General features: G+C 36.3%; 1 protein-coding gene across 3 annotated transcripts in view; it reads left to right on the top strand.

Annotated features, from left to right (window-relative positions):
• Window positions 1-17,010, top strand: part of CTNNA2 (catenin alpha 2) — a 512,036-nt gene that overhangs the window by 335,568 nt on the left and 159,458 nt on the right. The gene's annotated exons all lie outside the window — the stretch shown is intronic.

Below are 17,010 nucleotides of genomic sequence, written 5' to 3'. Positions count from 1 at the left end.
CCTGGCTGAAATAGGCAGAGAAATTAATAACTCTGCTAGTACAAATGTATTTATGTATGATCAAGTTAGGTGAATGAGATGCTTCATTAAAATAAAAGTAGTTCCTAAAGTAATTTAGTCTGGTGTATACACAGTATTGTAAGAACTGAACTTTATGAATGCAATTGAGATATTAATGTAACAAAGCACAGACCGTAGTGAGGAGGGAAAAGGGTTGTTTTAGTTATTTGTAAGCATGGATATGCACAATTTCGATATTTATACATAAGAAAGAAAAAATCTAAAATAAGTTTCTTTGATCTTCTTCTGTAAATATCTGTACATAAAAAAGTATGCCTCTTATAAAAAGAAACAACTAAGGAAGCAGAGATTCTGTAGAAAAGGATGACTTATAGTTCATCGCAATCTGTTCGTAGATCAGCCATGTATAAGAGGGATGTATTACCTAACTGCATTTCTAAGACCTTTGCTGAAGTACTGTGTCAATTTGGGGTACAGACTAAAAGAAAGATGAAGTCTGATTGAAAAGGAAGGTAAAAATAATGATCAAAAACCTAGAAAAATACGACTGATGAGATAAGATTGAGTGAACTGGTGTTGTTACATCTGGAGAAGTGAAAATTGCTACCTTTTTTTCTCTAGGCCCTGAACTATGCTGCAAAGTGGAATAGAATAAACAGGCTTCATTTTCCTGTCGGACAGGAGACATAGTTCTGGAATAACATTGCAGCATGGAAGGTTCAGATTAGAATTAAGGACAATGTATTAGGAGTAAAGAGAGTTCAGCACAGAAGAATATTGCCTGAGGATGCTGAGAAATCCTTATCAGTGGAGGGTTTTGATAATAGCCAAACATTTGTCAGGAATGATACAATTGATTTTGCCTTTTTGCAGGAAAGTGAGCTAAATAGCCTAATAAAGTGCTTTCAATTATTTTTCTATCATTTCAACAGCTAAATAACAATATTTAATACATTTGTATACAATACTTTAGAAAATGAAAGTATAAAGACATCTTTGAATTAAACTCTACCACATTTCTGTTGTCAAACCCATCTGGAATTGTTAAAATTTTAGTCCTGTTATGGACTATGGTCTTTAATCTTTAAACTACTGTAAAAAGAATAACAATTGTTGGCATGAAAGGCAAATGAAAAATGCAGGGATCGAAACAGGTTCAATTTTTAAACTACTAGCTTAAAAAAAACAAAAACAAAAACAACAAAAAAACCCAGGGATTTTTACCTCTGTCCTAGTCTACCTTTATGTTATGCATAAAATAAGCAAATACAATAAAGGTAACATCGTACGTCCTTGTTTCTGTCTCAAATTTGCACTTTATTTTCAAAATCACTAAGCAGTGGTCTGCCTGTTCTGTCAACTCAACAGGAATTTCCATTAATCTGAAGACAAATAGTGTTAAGTCTATCTGTATTGCATTAGTGACAACATGTAGATGCACTTACAATGAAAAGTGTTAGTGTTTGTATGAGTGATATCACCTTTTAAATCAAACCTTGCTGTAAGATTCTCACTACAGCTGCCTACTTACCTGAGTGGAGGTTGATGGCCACTCAGTAATTTTGCAGTTCAAAATGATGCAGATGTATGTACCGATCCGAGCGTATGGATTTCTACACGCTAGCTTTAAGGTAAAGGTTAGTTGTTCTCTGCCAATTACCTTAATCCAATGTAATGATTTCACTGCATGTTGGTTTGCATGCTGTCAAAAACTTAAAAGTGCACATGCATGCACATATATATTTCACTTAAATACTTGTGTGTATGGATAAGTTTAAATTAAGAAAAATGATAAGATGACAGCAAGGGAAAAAGGTTTTACTTTTGCAAAATAAAATACAAAGTGTCCTTGTTCCTAAAAAGCAATATAATGTGGACAGTTATTTGAAGGAGACCTAATACAGTTCAGTTGCAATAAAGGATTAAAATGCCAAAATTCTTGGCACAAATAGAAGTTATTTCATCTTCTGTACCGACCTGTATTTACAGTTAGAAATGCTTTCTAATATGCAATCCAAATCTCTTTTGTTGCAAATTGAGCTGATTACTTATCTTACCCTGCGTAGACAGAGAGGACGATTGAACACAGTTTCCCTTACAAAAGATTTGAAAACCTGTGTCTTTCTTCAGAGGCACTTTTCTCTAGAATAGCATTTCTTATCCTGTGAGTATCATCTGATGCTATTCTACTGGCTGTTTAAATTGGAAGTATTCAATTAGCTTTAATTCAGCCATTGCGTATGCCGGTGGCAGTATCTTATTACAAGGAGTTCTTTTTTCTTTTCTGACATTAAGCAAATTTATATTTTCAAACGACATTACTTACCTACTTGAAGAAATTACTCTGATGTAGGGTGTGAATTTAAAGTGCAACAATTCCTGAGCCCTGATGGGGAAACTTGTACTACACAATCAGTCAGAGATAAAGGACCTTGCTGGAGGTGATTTCAGTTATTTTAGTGGAATTTGCTGCTGAAATTATGGCTGCTTCTGAAACTAACTCTTCAGTTCAAAGTCACTTTCATCAAGTTTCTGTCCTCTCTGGTGGGACATGTGTGTCCTTGTGTGACTTGCAGACTGTTCCTTCTTGGATCAGAAATAGGAGTCCATGCATTTTCTGTGTGAGGAAATGTGTCCATAACCCTGGCTTCACACTCCCAAGAATCCTCTGGATCCCTGGGATGAGCTGATGCTCCCTTGCCAGCATAATTCTGGAGAAACTTCACTCATCTTTGAAAAATTTGAAGCCAGCCAGCTCAATACACAAATCTAGCAGAAACTTCCAGCAAAATGAAGGCTGTAACATCACTAGAGAAGTGGAAACCTTCTGGATTAACCAAACTATCTGTGATCTGAGAATCAAGCATTTTTGGTAACATGGCAGAAGTAAAACAGCAAAAAAATATATATTTTTCTTCCTTGATGACCCTGATAAAATCTCTTCAAAATCTCTTTATGCTACAAACAACCTCTTTCACAGAGTTCTAAAAGAATGCTCTCATCATCTGTGTTTATATTTTATTAGCTGTTAAGCACTACCTGACAAAGATAGCCACTGACAATGAAAGGAGACAACAACAAGCTTATTTAGGAGCACAGCATTGATAGGTGAGAAAGATTGGTGTGAGATTTAACCAAGCCCTTGATAGAGTGATGTGTCTAAGAAAAAAAATCTTTCTCTGGATCCACCCAGATGTGCTCCAGTTTAATCAGCATCATCAACGCAAAGCTCCCGTCTGTAGAAGTGGATTGTGCTTCCACCAGAGAAGTAAAGGGGAAAAGCTTTGTATCCAAAGAGGTTCTGATTTCTCCATGATACTAGTGTAATGGTCAATCTTTTAAATTCCTGTGATAAAATCAGACTTTGAAATTAACTGAGCTGAGCTACCAGCTTCTCAGGGCAGGTCTAGAAATAACCTGTTGGCTGTGCAAACCTACACTGAATAAGAAGATGGCAATTGAGTTCCCATTATACACCATTAGCTTGGCCTCCTACGAGGTTCCTGTGGTGAGGAGTGTAATCAACCCACCTACAGACAGTGCGATTTCAGACGTTTTAATGCCATAGCATTTCTAGGCCAACCTCCATTCCCTGTGAAAACACAGTACTTGATCCATATTTGGATAAGGAGATGTCCTACTGTTATGGACATTAGGTGGAAACAGCAGTGCTAATAGTAGCTTCTCATCAATCGCCCTAGGTTTCTGTTATTAAAGAAAAAAAAAAAATCATGTCAGAAAGAACAGTGACAGAATCAGTCCAGAAATGTGATCCAGCAATTTTGGAAAATACATACAAGCATTGATGTTGTGCATTAAATTCAGGTACAGGCAGTTAGTGCCACCAATATTGTATTTAAAATCTTGTGTCTAGAGCTGGGATCTTTGCCTGTGAGTACTCCTACTCCTTGGCAAAGCTAGAAAGTCAAGAACTATATATCTTGATATAGGTTTGTGGCAAATGTCAAATGTGTTCATGCCTGATTTTGTCATGTCAGCTGTCATTTTGCCCAAAGAACTGTTGAGGAAATTAGGCATATTTTGATTGCAAAACACTGAAGTATCAATTCAATTTCATACCAGCAGAGGTACCCTAATAAGATAAGGTTAATATAAGATTATTGGAGAATTAAGACATTAAGAGAATTAAGAAATTAAGATGACAGGGATTTATTTCAAAGAAGGCATACTCTTTTATATACATTATTTTTGTTCACTTATATTAAGACAGATTCAGTAAAAGACACTGAGCTTGTGCATAAACCTGCATTATAGAACATCCCATTACTTTGCTTCTTGATTCAGTCTTTGAGTGAATTGAATACTGGAAATTTAATGAGGTTGTCATAAATAGTCTGAAAATTGTGTGTAAAAATTGTTTATCTGTTTTAGTATTGGCATTTTTACTAGGTTTTCAGTGATCTTTCTAGCTTCTGCTGGGCCTGCTTAAAAGTACATTCATATATGATGGTCTTCATAGGTCTTTCCAGGGATGGCAGGCTTGATCATGACATATTTTCTTGTCTCAGATTTCCTAGGAGGCATCATTTAATTGTTAGCCATGTTCTTATGTCGCCAAGTACACAACTGTCATTAGCTGGCTTGTATGGGAATTAAATATTTTAGATCTTGTAACATGTAGTTTCCTTAATTTTGTGTTTTTCTTTGACATATCATTTCACACTTAACTATAAATAATAAACTACTTAGCTCATACATATCAATAAGAAAGTCTGTTAGAAGTGAGAGATTGCTTGCTTAATACCAACAAGTACTTTGGAGAACATCAAATCCCCTGACAGATGAGTGTTGCCACAAGGATTTATTTTGTTCAGGCTTTAACTAAAATAGCTTCAGTTGAGTTTTGCTATTTAAGGATATTGAAGTAGAAGGTTATAGCAAAATGATTTATAGATAGTAATTGCATTTCCCAGCTTACCTATTTCCATAAATGAAATCACAGATTCAATTTGTACTTGATCTTGAGCACAACAATGTCATTATTTGTATATTCATCAGTTTAACAAGAAAGTAGTTTTCTTTTGTTCAGCCCCAAAATATTTAAAAGTTTTAGGATACACATTAGTTTTAATTTTCTTTTTCTCCTCATAAGAGACACAGAAATGTGTTTCTATACTTTAGAATAGAATAGTTAGATTGTTATTTAAAAGAATCATCTGAATTTTGAAGTGGTAAGGGAAGCATAGCAAAGGTACGTGTTCTTATACTGTATTTTTATATGCTATGTAATCAGCATCCTACAACAGGGGAATCAGAAAAAATATTGAGTCCTGCCTTGTGTCTGAAAATGAATCTTAATTAACTCATCTTTAGTTGCAGGGTTAACACATGACCAAATCTATTATTTCACTAATTTGATTAGACAAAATCACGTTGGACTGAAGGAGCAAGAAACATATTTTGACCACTCACTATGGAATCAATGTTCACAGCGAATGTCACAGCACTCCAGTGTGAGTTAAGCAACTTAGTTTATTTTCTGGTACTGAAATGAAGAACAAAAAAAATAAGCACTTTAGGTAAAATCATATTCCTCCAGTCAATCCAAGATTGCTGGGCAACTTCTGAAGCTGAACATGGAGCTTAGCACTCCAGTGAATCTAAGCAGATTTCCAATACTGTGCTATAAATAGACAAGTCACTTAAAATGCTAGACAGACTTCTTCCAAACAAAATGTTTCTTATGAAGACATGGGGCAGAGGAAGGAGATATGGCAGGAATGCAATTTTCTAAGTGCATTAAACCCTCTACATTATTTTCCAATGTACTCCTTGCTAGTGTCACTAGTAACAAACAATTTTCGTGAATATCTTTCCTTCCCATTGTTTCAACGCTCTCTTTTTGCTGTGTAAGTTTGCTGCCCAGGTTGTCCATGCTTGAATCGCAAGCAGACCAACAGGCCAGTCTGAGAACTGTTGCTCATATGTTTGGTGTCACAGCTATTTAGACACTTGAAATTTCTTTCAATTACTCGGTTTTATTGGAATCTGTTACTGTGGTCTGCTAGCCAAAACAAGGACTTTACTAAAAAATAATAAATTGCTGGCTAATATTATTTGCATGGTAATTGCTTTGCAGTGCCTATTAAATCAGTGTTTCTGGCACAGCTCTGTGATGGCAGAAGTAGGGATATTAATATGCTATGACAAAAAGCTTTCCTTATTTTCTTTTTTTAAAATTAATTACTATTTTCCCATGGCGGGGGGGGGAGCGGTGGAAATGTATCCATTGTTACCATCAGCTTCATGGGATTTTGGTCAGGGCCATGGCATGTGCTGGAAAATTGATCACCATTGCAGATTTTTAAGGAAGTATTTAATGGGACAGGGTCAGCTCTGCTGTAGACTTCTTGCACCTTTGTGGCCCAGCTGATCAGCACAGGAGCAGAAAATCCAGCCTGTTTCCAGCTTGAAAATGACTGATGACATGTGCCATTCATCAGTCTGAAGTGCTGCTGTGCATCCTCAGCTCAATTAATCTGCATGTATGCTGGAAGTCCAACACCTTCAGACCACGCTGAATTTACTCTCTTTTTTTCATTACCAGTTGAGCACATACACAATCATTTTGACACATCCAGATAAAATGGACTCTCTGGCCATACGCTGGATGACAAAGGTGTCCATATCTCCACCTAGGATTTGCAGGCAAGAAATACATAAGCCTCAGATAACTCCCAATTCAGAAGATATAAGGCAACGGCTGTCTCATGGTTTGATCTCAGTTTGATTTCTCCCTCCAGAGCATTAATGGCAATTATTTAGTGTATATGTTCTCTGGAAAGAGTCTTCTGAACCTGACTGCATTTGTTAGGTCTGGTCAAAACTCCTAGTTGGCATTTGCTGAAGTTTGGGTGTTTGAGATTGTGAAAAATAATGTGACAGGAACAATTTTTAATGTGATAGAACTTCTCCTGATTAAAGTATTTCTAAGATGCTTCATACCAAAGTACTTTTGTCTGTAGTGCATCATTGCATACCATTATTTTAGCTACCATGATTTAAAAACGTTACTGTAAAGACACTAGCACATATTTTCAATATGATTTTTTTTTTTCCGTGCTCACAGGACTCACTGCAATTTGTAGTTAGAGTTTAATTAATTAATAGGCATATGTAACTGTCAATCAATAATTTAGATACTTCTGGCTCTCAGTTTCTGGAATGGAGCTTGGTTTACGAAGAGTGAACAAATATACCATTCCATCTGTTAGCCAAACCACCTGGCACAAAATCATTTGGGGCATAATTATGTAGCTGGCAAGAGTTTAAAAAAATGTGGTTTCTAGAGTTTTAATCCCAATTGATGCTTTACTTTATAGTGATGGAAACCTGACTAATGCATCAAGAACCAGTACTTTTTTTTCACACCTCTGAATAAAATAACTTGTATTCACCTTGTAAAAAATGCCTAACATTGACGAATATAGGAACCAAGAGACAGGCGTGAAATAAACCTGAGAGCATAATCACAGGAATGGAACTGAAGCTGCTCTGTTGTTATAAGCAACTGAAAGGAGTCACGTAGGAGTTGCATCATTGTCCTCTTAATCTCTGTAGGAAGAGGCTAGGGACGATTTGAGAAATGATTTTTCCTTCTTGATGGTAGTGCGAATGTTTTTCTGAACTCTGGGTTTTACAAGATTGCTACATCTGCAAATCTATTTTCCTATTCTTTCAGTAATAAAATTTCTTCTTTAATCCTCTGGAAGCACAGAGTACGCACATATGAGACTTGGCAAATTATATTTGAAATATAAAGAAACTTTCTCTTTTTAACTCCTGGAAGAGGAAAATGAACTCATACAAGGTTAGCTACAGGTTAGATAAAACTTCTGAAGTAGGAGCAAATATACAATTTAAAAAGAAAAATAAATTGTTCCAACTAAGTGTTTACCACTGGATGCAAACAGTCTTTATGTGTACAGTTAAATATCATGTTGAAGTTGAACAGAAGTGTGTATATACTGTATATTATAAAGCTGCAGCTGGGGAAAGGCTGATTTAATGATGTAAGGTGAATAGTGTTTGTGAGACATGCTGGGAGACCTAAGCAGGTAGTTAGCATAAAACTTAGTCCTTTTTTACTAAAATCAGTGAGATATCAAACGGAACCTGGACTTTGTTTTGAAGTTTTACTGGTTGCTGTTGTTGAGAACACACTGTCAGACCTGAATAGTTCATCCTTCTGCATGTTGCAGAAAGACACAGGTAAAAATATGCAATTGAAAATGCAAAGAAATGACATTATTGAAAAGGAGTCTCATTTATGAATAAGAAACACCTGTTCAGAATAGTTTACTTTGTTAAGGTTTGTTTCTTTGTGGTGTGTCATTGGCATGACATATTTTAATGTCTAAGGGAAGAGTATCCTTAGTTTTAATTCTTTGCATGGTTAAAGTCATTCACTTATCATTCAGTTTAATTAAATGGCTCCCAAGATTTAATTTTAGTGAAGGGAAAAATGATCTATCATTAAAATTATGATTGAATGTTTTCTGGGTTTGTTTTTTTTGTTTTTTGTTTTTTTTTTTTTATTGTGGCAGATATTGGGGAAGAGCCTTTGAGATAACTTTAGTAATAAAAAATGCTTCTGGTAGTCTATAAAATGTGTTATCTGTAATGAAAAAAAGAATTGTTGATATTGTTAATTAATAAGTAATGAATTAGTCTGGAACCTGACAATTAATTTACCTCAGTAATGGCATTCAAGGGAAATCACAAATTACACTAGGCTGTCATTTTGAAGAAGCCCCTTTTCTTCAATGTGTAGAAACTTAAAATCAAGAATGTGTTGGGTTGGAAGGGACTTTTAAAAGTCATCTAGACCAACCCCGTTGCAGTGAGTAGGAACATCGTTTACTAGATCAGATTGCTCAGAGCCTCATCAAACCTGACCTTGAATGGCTCCAGGGATGGAGCCTCCAACACCTCTTTGGACAACCTGGTCCAGTGTCTCACCACCTTTACTGTAAAGAACTGCTTCCTAGTGTCTAATCTAAACCTATCCTGCTCCAGTTAAAAACCATTGCCTTTCATCCTGTCGCCACAAGCCCTTGCAAACAGTCCCTCCCAATCTCTCCTGTTGGCCCCCTTCAGGTTCTGGAAGGCTGCTATAAGGTCTCACTGGAGCCTTCTCTTCTCCAGGCTGAACAATGCCAGCTCTCTCAGCCTGTCTTCTTAGGAGAGGTACTCCATCCCTCTGATCATCCTTGTGGCCCTCCTCTGGACCCACTCCAACAGGTCTATGTCCTTCTTGTGCTGCAGGCTCCACAACTTACAGCTCTTCAGCTAAAACTCAGAGTTTCCTTTGTCTAATGTAAAGAGAAATATAGGGGAAAAAATATTATTTTACAGAGTAAGATTGAGAATAGTAAATTCTGTGTATGAAAAGATACATTTCCAATATGAAACTAAGCATATTATTACACTTAAACAAAGAATTCCTACCCAGTATGAGGTGCTCAACCAAATACTCCAAGTCACTCACAGTCACTTCTGTAATTGCCAGGACAAGTATTTGCCTGTATGTGTAAGTATTGGTGGGAAAATAGATGTCCTTAGTGGATCAATATGGATTTCTTCTTTCCATATTGAGCAGAGAATCAGTTTTCTTTAGGTTTCCCTGTAAGCTTTTCCTTCTACTTGCACCCATCCTTATAGTATTCAAGTGCCTTTTAAAAAAAAAAAAAATAAATTAAATTGTCTGTACAGTTCCTTATACTCTTATTCTCAAAACTGTCTTGACAGCGGACATTATGAAAACAAGAGCTGCCTGAAATTGCATCAGTAAGGGACAGACTATCAAATTGCTCTGACTGTGGATAGTGATGAATTAATTTTAAGCTGAAAGAGTGAATTACATTATTATGTACAAACATTTGAATAATCTGCTTTCTATATATTTTCAATTAGGTAATATCATTAAAGCACATTGGAAATGGGTTCATTTTTTTAAATTTAAAACATGAGAACTCAAACTGTGCCTTGTTTGTTGCGTTACTCTTTAGTTTCATTTGAAAAAATTAATAGCAACATTAAAATTAACATAAAAGTACTAGCTCTGAACGCCATCTAAACTAGTATTCACTCTTCACCAAAAGGCACTGTGAGATAAAGTAAAGCATAGTCTTAGGTGGTTAACAGGTAATTTCAGAACAATTTGTAGAAGGGCAGTAACTTTGCTTTAGTTATTAAAATGCATACAAGAGCGTATAGTGTGTAATAAGCCTTAATTAGAACATTCTTGGGCAATTTTGTAACAAATCACTTGTAGAAAGAGTTAATTTATCTATCTGATATATAAATTAACCTATATCTAAAAAAAAACCCGAAAACCAAACCAGATTTAAAGCAGAGATTGAGAAAACTTAAGGGATGGAATGATTTTACAAGAGAAAAACATAATCCCTTGCTACTTCTCACATTCCTTATAAACACAGCCTGGTACACAGGAGTTTATTAGCTTAAGGATGTAGTGGATTCCCTGAAAATGCAACCACAGGATGTTCACTTCTGCTCCAAGCTACCAGGGTTGGGGTTTTTTTGTGGTTTTGGTTTTTTGTTTGTTTTTTTTTTTTCTTGGTATAGAACAGGAACTTGAACAAAACCTAGAGTCCTAACAAGGTATTTGGCATTACCACAACCAGAAAGAGAGCAGAGCTCATTTTCAGTCCTCAGCAGCACCCCTCAGTGCATCCAGCTTAGCATCTCAGCTACTTCACACCACAAAATGTTCTAAAATAGGATTGTGAAAAGACAGGAATAGAAAATGGTCTGTTATATTGCGTTATTCTGGACTCGATGATATTGTCTCTTTTCCAACCTAAATGAATCTATGATTCTATGATTCTGAGAGGAAGCAGTAACTGGTAAAGAAGAACCTGTGTGTTTTTGAAACATGAGGATGTGAAGGGATTGTCTAGCTTCAGTTTCTCCAGGTGACTGTAGCTCTGCAGGTTGGTTGGAAACACTGAAATTCAGTGACTGGTCCACAAGTAGGAAATTAAAAGAACCATTTCCACTGCATGGTGTGCCATGTCCCATATGCTGTTCCTAAAAAATCCCCTTTTTAATCTAATAAATTGTAGGGATATATGTACAAAATTAATTCAATTAATGCCTTATACAATGAGTTCCAAATTTTATTTTTTTTAAATTTAGGATTATTTATGATACTAGAATGTGCATGGGCCCCTGTTACACCCCAAATCCTCTTCTTGCGGGTAGGTACAAGCATATCACCAAAAAAATTACCTCTGCTGTAAAACAGCTTCTGTGCTAAGTAATGACAACAAACAACGAAGGAATACAGCAGACAGTTTAATGAGGAATAGAAAATAATAATAATATAAAGTGAAGCCACATAAAATTGTGAGTGGGTGTGTATACTTGTTTTAAAATCAATTGCCAGCCAGTGCACTGCCTTTCTCCTTCGTGATTTTATTTTTGCAATAGCCCTATGTGGACCGGCCACTAGAGGGGGAATGGATACACGTTTTGCTCTTATGCTGCAGTTGTAGGTCCACTTTCTCTCTCCTTACGCACAGATTTTCCCAAATCATTCATCCTTTTACCTGTCAGTAGCTTAGCCTTATCTAGCAGCTATATCCTTTCATAACTTATCCTTAACAGAACTGGGGGCTGTTTTCTAACTGAAGGCATAGTAGTGATTTGTATCAAGCTATTTAATTTCTTGAGAGCTGTTCCGTTATGTATCCATTTGAGTTGCTATTCCACTTCTCTTTTTTCCTCCTGCTTTTTTTTTTTTCTCTGCACACCAAGCAGACATTTTCAATGCAATATCCAGAAAAATAGATTTCCAATTGTTGCATATGACTTACATCTCCAAGGCGTGGATGAACAGTTTTCCTTGTATCTCATCTTTTGCTTTGTATTTGACAATTCAAAATTTTATCCCTCAAAGTTTATATAATCTTAAGCTTTTGGAAGTCTCTTTACAACTCCTCATGATTTTCATTATTTCTGTGACATAGATAATCTGTCATTTGAAAAATGCCATGCATTTCCTGATTGTAGTTAGGATGATTCAGCAGCCCTGGCCTTGGGATCATACTGTGCTCCATTTTTTCACTGTATTGAGTAAAAAGCCACTGTATTTTTGGGTGCTTATCTAGTTTTCTCTGACCATGGAGCTTTTCTTATTTATGAGAAACTAAATATCTTTTAAAGGCATTTTTTTCAAAGACTCTAAAAGTTCAAATAAAAAGTTTCTCTTTTTTTGTATAGTAAATATTATTATGATAGTCCAGGAGTCTAGACAGTCAGGACTGTAGGTTATTACAGAAGTATGATGTTACTTCAGAGACGACCAGTCAATTTATCCCTATTGTGTGGTCCTACAGAGCTTAATAAATCTTGAAATGAACTTACTAGCTACTGAGAGAACACTTACCAGTCTGTTACAGTCATCTCTAATCAGCTCTAAACTGTGGGCAGTGCAGTGTATTTTAGTTATTCAGGTTTTGGTACAACAGCTACTTTTAGTAAAAACCTTCATATTTTTTTACTAACTCCTCCAGTTCAGTATTTTTATTTTTTAAAAAAAATTCTTGATAAACACCATTTGGATGTCTTGATTCATTGTTTTAAATGCCCTAGTGCTTTAAACTCCTTGGTTTTTATTTCCCAATTGCTAAAATATCTACTACCTGGAAACAATAGATCTGAGATAGATTTTAGTGTTTGTTTCGTTTGATTTTTCAGGACTTATTCATCAAATCCTCATTAAGAGTTATCATTAAGAGCCGTAGCTTGACTCCTTTGCTAATGAAAAATGACAGATTGGGGCTAGTTTATTCTACACAATGGGAGAAGATAACCAGGGAAAAAAGAGAAAAGTTTTCAACTTCTGTTTTAAATGACAGATACACAGTGTAACTTCATAAAACTACTTAGAGGAACTTTTGGGGAAGATCTGCATTCCACCAACTAGAATTAACCAAACGTAATCCCTAACAGTTGCTGGAATCAGGGAAATATATTCACAAACCCAATACAATAGGATTTACTTCAGACTGGAAGTGCTACCCATCTAAATAACAAGTATTGGTTTAGCATATGTCACATAAAATAAAAAGCAGAGTCTCCAAGGTTCTGGTTCTGTGCATAACAATAAAATAGTCAAGATTTTTAAAAACATACCAAAAAGCCCATCATGACAGAGCAAAGATGGACAGACAAATAACCTTGGGGTTGGCTTCATGGGGACTCCATGGATTGCTGTTTCGCCTATTGCTAATGTGCTTGTATATGCTCATTTTGTCATCAAATATCACCCCAGTGCTTTTTTTTTCCCTTGATGAATTTCTCCTGTGGTGGTTATCACCTAATTCTCTTTCTGATTAATCTGTGATGGGCACTGTCACATTCTCAATTTTCCCCTTTAGTTTTTAGCAGTGATTTTCTCTATCCTGTGTAGTTCACCTTTTTGCAGTCAATGCTCTAACGCTCTCCATCTTCTGCAAGCTTAAGCATTGTCCCATGCAGTGGTTTTAGTTTTGTGGGTATTTTTCCCCATAGAGAGTATGTCAGATGCATTTCTTCTACTCATTTATTGTCTCCATTATTTCTTTTCTTTCAGGCCATAGGATTCACATTCAATTTATTAGACTACAGCAATTACATAATAAATTCATTACATCCAGTTGTTGTTTGGGAATTTGATCTGACAGTATCATTGGGTTATGGGCTGTTTGTAAAGGTAGCTACAGTGCAAGGGGAATGTTCGTCAAGATGGAGGCAGCTGCATATGTCAGTAAAGAAATACAGAATGTCCAATATGGAGTGACATTTACATGAAACTAAGGTAAACATTTGACATGTGATGGCCTCTTTAGCATGGGGATTGCAAACCTTTTAGCAGCAGCCACAAATTTCTGTTTGCTATTGAAAAAATTGCTTTGGGAAATAATCTGGATCAGAGAAGTAAATTTTCTGTCAGAGTAAACTTTAGTATGGAACCAAATTTAAAAAAAAAGATGGGGGGAAAATCCCTAGATGGTTTATCTCATTATAATTAACATTCTTTAATATTTACCAGGCTCTTTTAGCAAGTCAGACTGTCAGTAGAGGCACTGAACTACAGAGACAAATTCAGGTTTACTCCTGGGATCTCACTTTACCTCTTGTATTGCAAAAACGTTGATAGCAGATGTGTTTCAAAGGGCTGGCAGTTGTTAAAAGAACAAAAACTTCTGGAATTCAGTAGCTGTGGACTTTTAGTTTGGGATTTTCAGGGTTTCCCTCTTCCCTCCCCCCTTATTGATTCACTCTGCTTGTGAGGTTCTGGGAATGAAAACAGGAGAGGGGGTAAGAAGGGATAAAAATTAGAGGGAAAGTATATATTTTAAAAGATAATCAGAAATCTGTTTTCAGTTTGAGTCCCCTAGCTATTAAAAGGGTGTTTGCTTATACCTTATTGTAACCACTAGGGTACAGAGATGTTCTACTTCAGAGAGATTTGGTATATATAAGCTGCATCCTTCATTGGATAAACCCTTAAATCAATTTGATATGTCCATGTATTTTTTTTTTATCTCAGATTTTACTGAAAATACAATTTTTAGACCTCTCTCTGGTGTCGTGCTCTGGTTTGCTATTAGGAGAAAGATAAATCATGAAAAAGACCAGAACAAAGTTTGTAACAAATGAACGACCAGCCTTACTGTCTAACCATGTCAGTCAGAGAAATCTGCTGTGCTAAAAATGGTAGTTCAATGATGAAATAGATTTTTATACTTACCCATTACCTTTGAAATCTTGGATACAGTCTTTGTTACCTCAAAAATGGAACCGAATTGATCATGTTCCCATAGCAGCCGTGTTGAAAGACATCTTTCTGGCAGTAGTTACTGTGTCTGGTGAGGATGTGAAGAACACGAGAGCAGCGATATGGTTTAAAATAAAAAGTGCCTTAGCAGAATAGTAGGTGCTGTTTGCCAAGCACAGGCGCACATAATATTACCCTGTAGCCACTGCCAATTATCTCTAATTTCTATAAGTGATGTACATATTTGGATTTCTGGTGAGAGGAAAAGGTGAAAAGCTGATATTTATTTTAAACTGAATTTCTTCCCTTGTAATGAAAACCTGGGTACTTGGAACTCAAACTCCTTTCAATGCAGCCTGTTACATGTGACTGTCTCACCGAACTATCACACCAGCAAAAGCAAAGAACAGTAATTGGTTTAAAGGCTGAATAATTGTGTCTGAATGCCAACAAGTGATGTTATCTTTTTAACAAAAACAATTGCCCTGTTCTCGCAGAAATACAGATTTCATTGCAAATATGTTCACTTTAAAGCAGAGACACTGCAATAAAATTGCAGTGCTCTGCAGCATTCATCTTGGATCTTCACAGCCACCCACCCAATTATAGGCTGTGTCTTGCCAGCAGAAGATTGTTGCTTGGTTTCTGTAACATTTTTGTAGCTGTGCTTTCCTCTACATAACTTTAGAGGTAGACTGCACTTACTCCTTTCCTTTCACCAGGTTTTTCTGCTATGAAAAAAAAAATCAATCAACAGGCTGGTATGGAAAGTCTTTTGCATAGCTCGAAATGTGATTATTTTTTTTTTTTTTTTTATGCAGAATACACTCTGAATAGTTGTTTCTAGTACTTTAATAGCTCTGGTTTATGTCGGTAATTATATGAAAGGTTAATCTTTAAATCACCAACATTTCCTAAATTCCTAATCAACTTCATGCTTGGAAAGGAACCCGTATAAACGCTCAATTTGTTAATATTAGACTGGGTTGAGCAGGTCAAGGAAAAGTGTAACCTTGGTGCATAATGATAAACTGAATATAGCAAAAATATCTCAGATTTGTTTGTCATAATAGCTGTGAATATGAAAGCTGAATATGAGGGAGACCGAGTGTGGATATAATTAGCAGAAGAATCTGCTATGGCTCAAGATCACTCCTTTCTCTAACTGAATGTTTCTTAAGATATGAGGGGAAAAAGGAGGTATTTTAGGTAAAAACAGATTTTCTAGAAAGTCTGTAGAGAGCTGTGACTAGTATAGCTAAGAAGTCCAGCCAAAAAATTAGTGGAAGAGGCAGGGTGCTGGATTTCAGCAAACAAAATGATGGATGAGGGGGACATTGTGCTCCCAGGGACAGGGAGGTGGCAGAGGAAATGACGGGGTTGCATGCATGCGTGTTTGGGAAAGCATGTCTGTCTGCGCCTCTGTAAATGAGAGTGTTTGTGTGTGACTGTGAGTTTGAAAAGACAGGGAGAAAAAGAGAGGCAGAGAGAGATGCTGGGTATCTTTCTTAAATCTCTGCTGTTGTCCTTGCCACAGTTTCAACGTGGGAGGTGAAGGCACTGGAAAATCTTGTTTTCCTTATGTGCACAGTGGTCCCCTTGCCTTCTCACCGGTTCGTGTTTTCCCTTTCATTCTGTCCCTTCACCCTTTCCTTTTCTCTTTCTTGCTCAATGAAGCTATTTAGTGTTGTACCCTCCTTGCCAGAAGCTGTTTCATCCCTGCTTGCTCAGTTTTTAAAACTGCTTTCTCCGCCCACCTTCAGCCCTGGTTTTTCATCTGTGCTAGTCCTTTAGCTTTTCCATCTTTAAAAAAGAAAAGGCAAAGGGAGCCAGCAACAACTTGATTTAGTTATTGTTACTCCAGTCTGTTCTCTCATCTTTTGTCTCTTCTTCATTTCTTTTATTATTATTACTGTTATTATTATTATAGCACAAGAAATAAGCTTCCCAATTTAATACTCCTTTTTTGCCATTCTGAATATCATTGGAGAAGCTGGGGGGAAGGGGAGGGGTATTCAGAATGTCCTTCTCCTACTAATGCAGAATGAGACACGTACAAGAAACAAAATTAGTCCATCTCAAAAGCAAATGAGGGGGCTTTTATCATAACCAAAGAAAAAAAACCAAGAGGCTCATTTCAAGTGCCCCTCGATGCCTTAGCCGTAAAAACATACAGA

Source organism: Calidris pugnax, unplaced genomic scaffold (genome assembly GCF_001431845.1).
Source record: "Calidris pugnax isolate Ruff unplaced genomic scaffold, ASM143184v1 scaffold14, whole genome shotgun sequence".
Classification (NCBI taxonomy): Eukaryota; Metazoa; Chordata; class Aves; order Charadriiformes; family Scolopacidae; genus Calidris; species Calidris pugnax.
The sequence above is the reverse complement of the archived record's forward strand: the minus strand, read 5'-3'. Positions and strand labels throughout refer to the sequence as shown.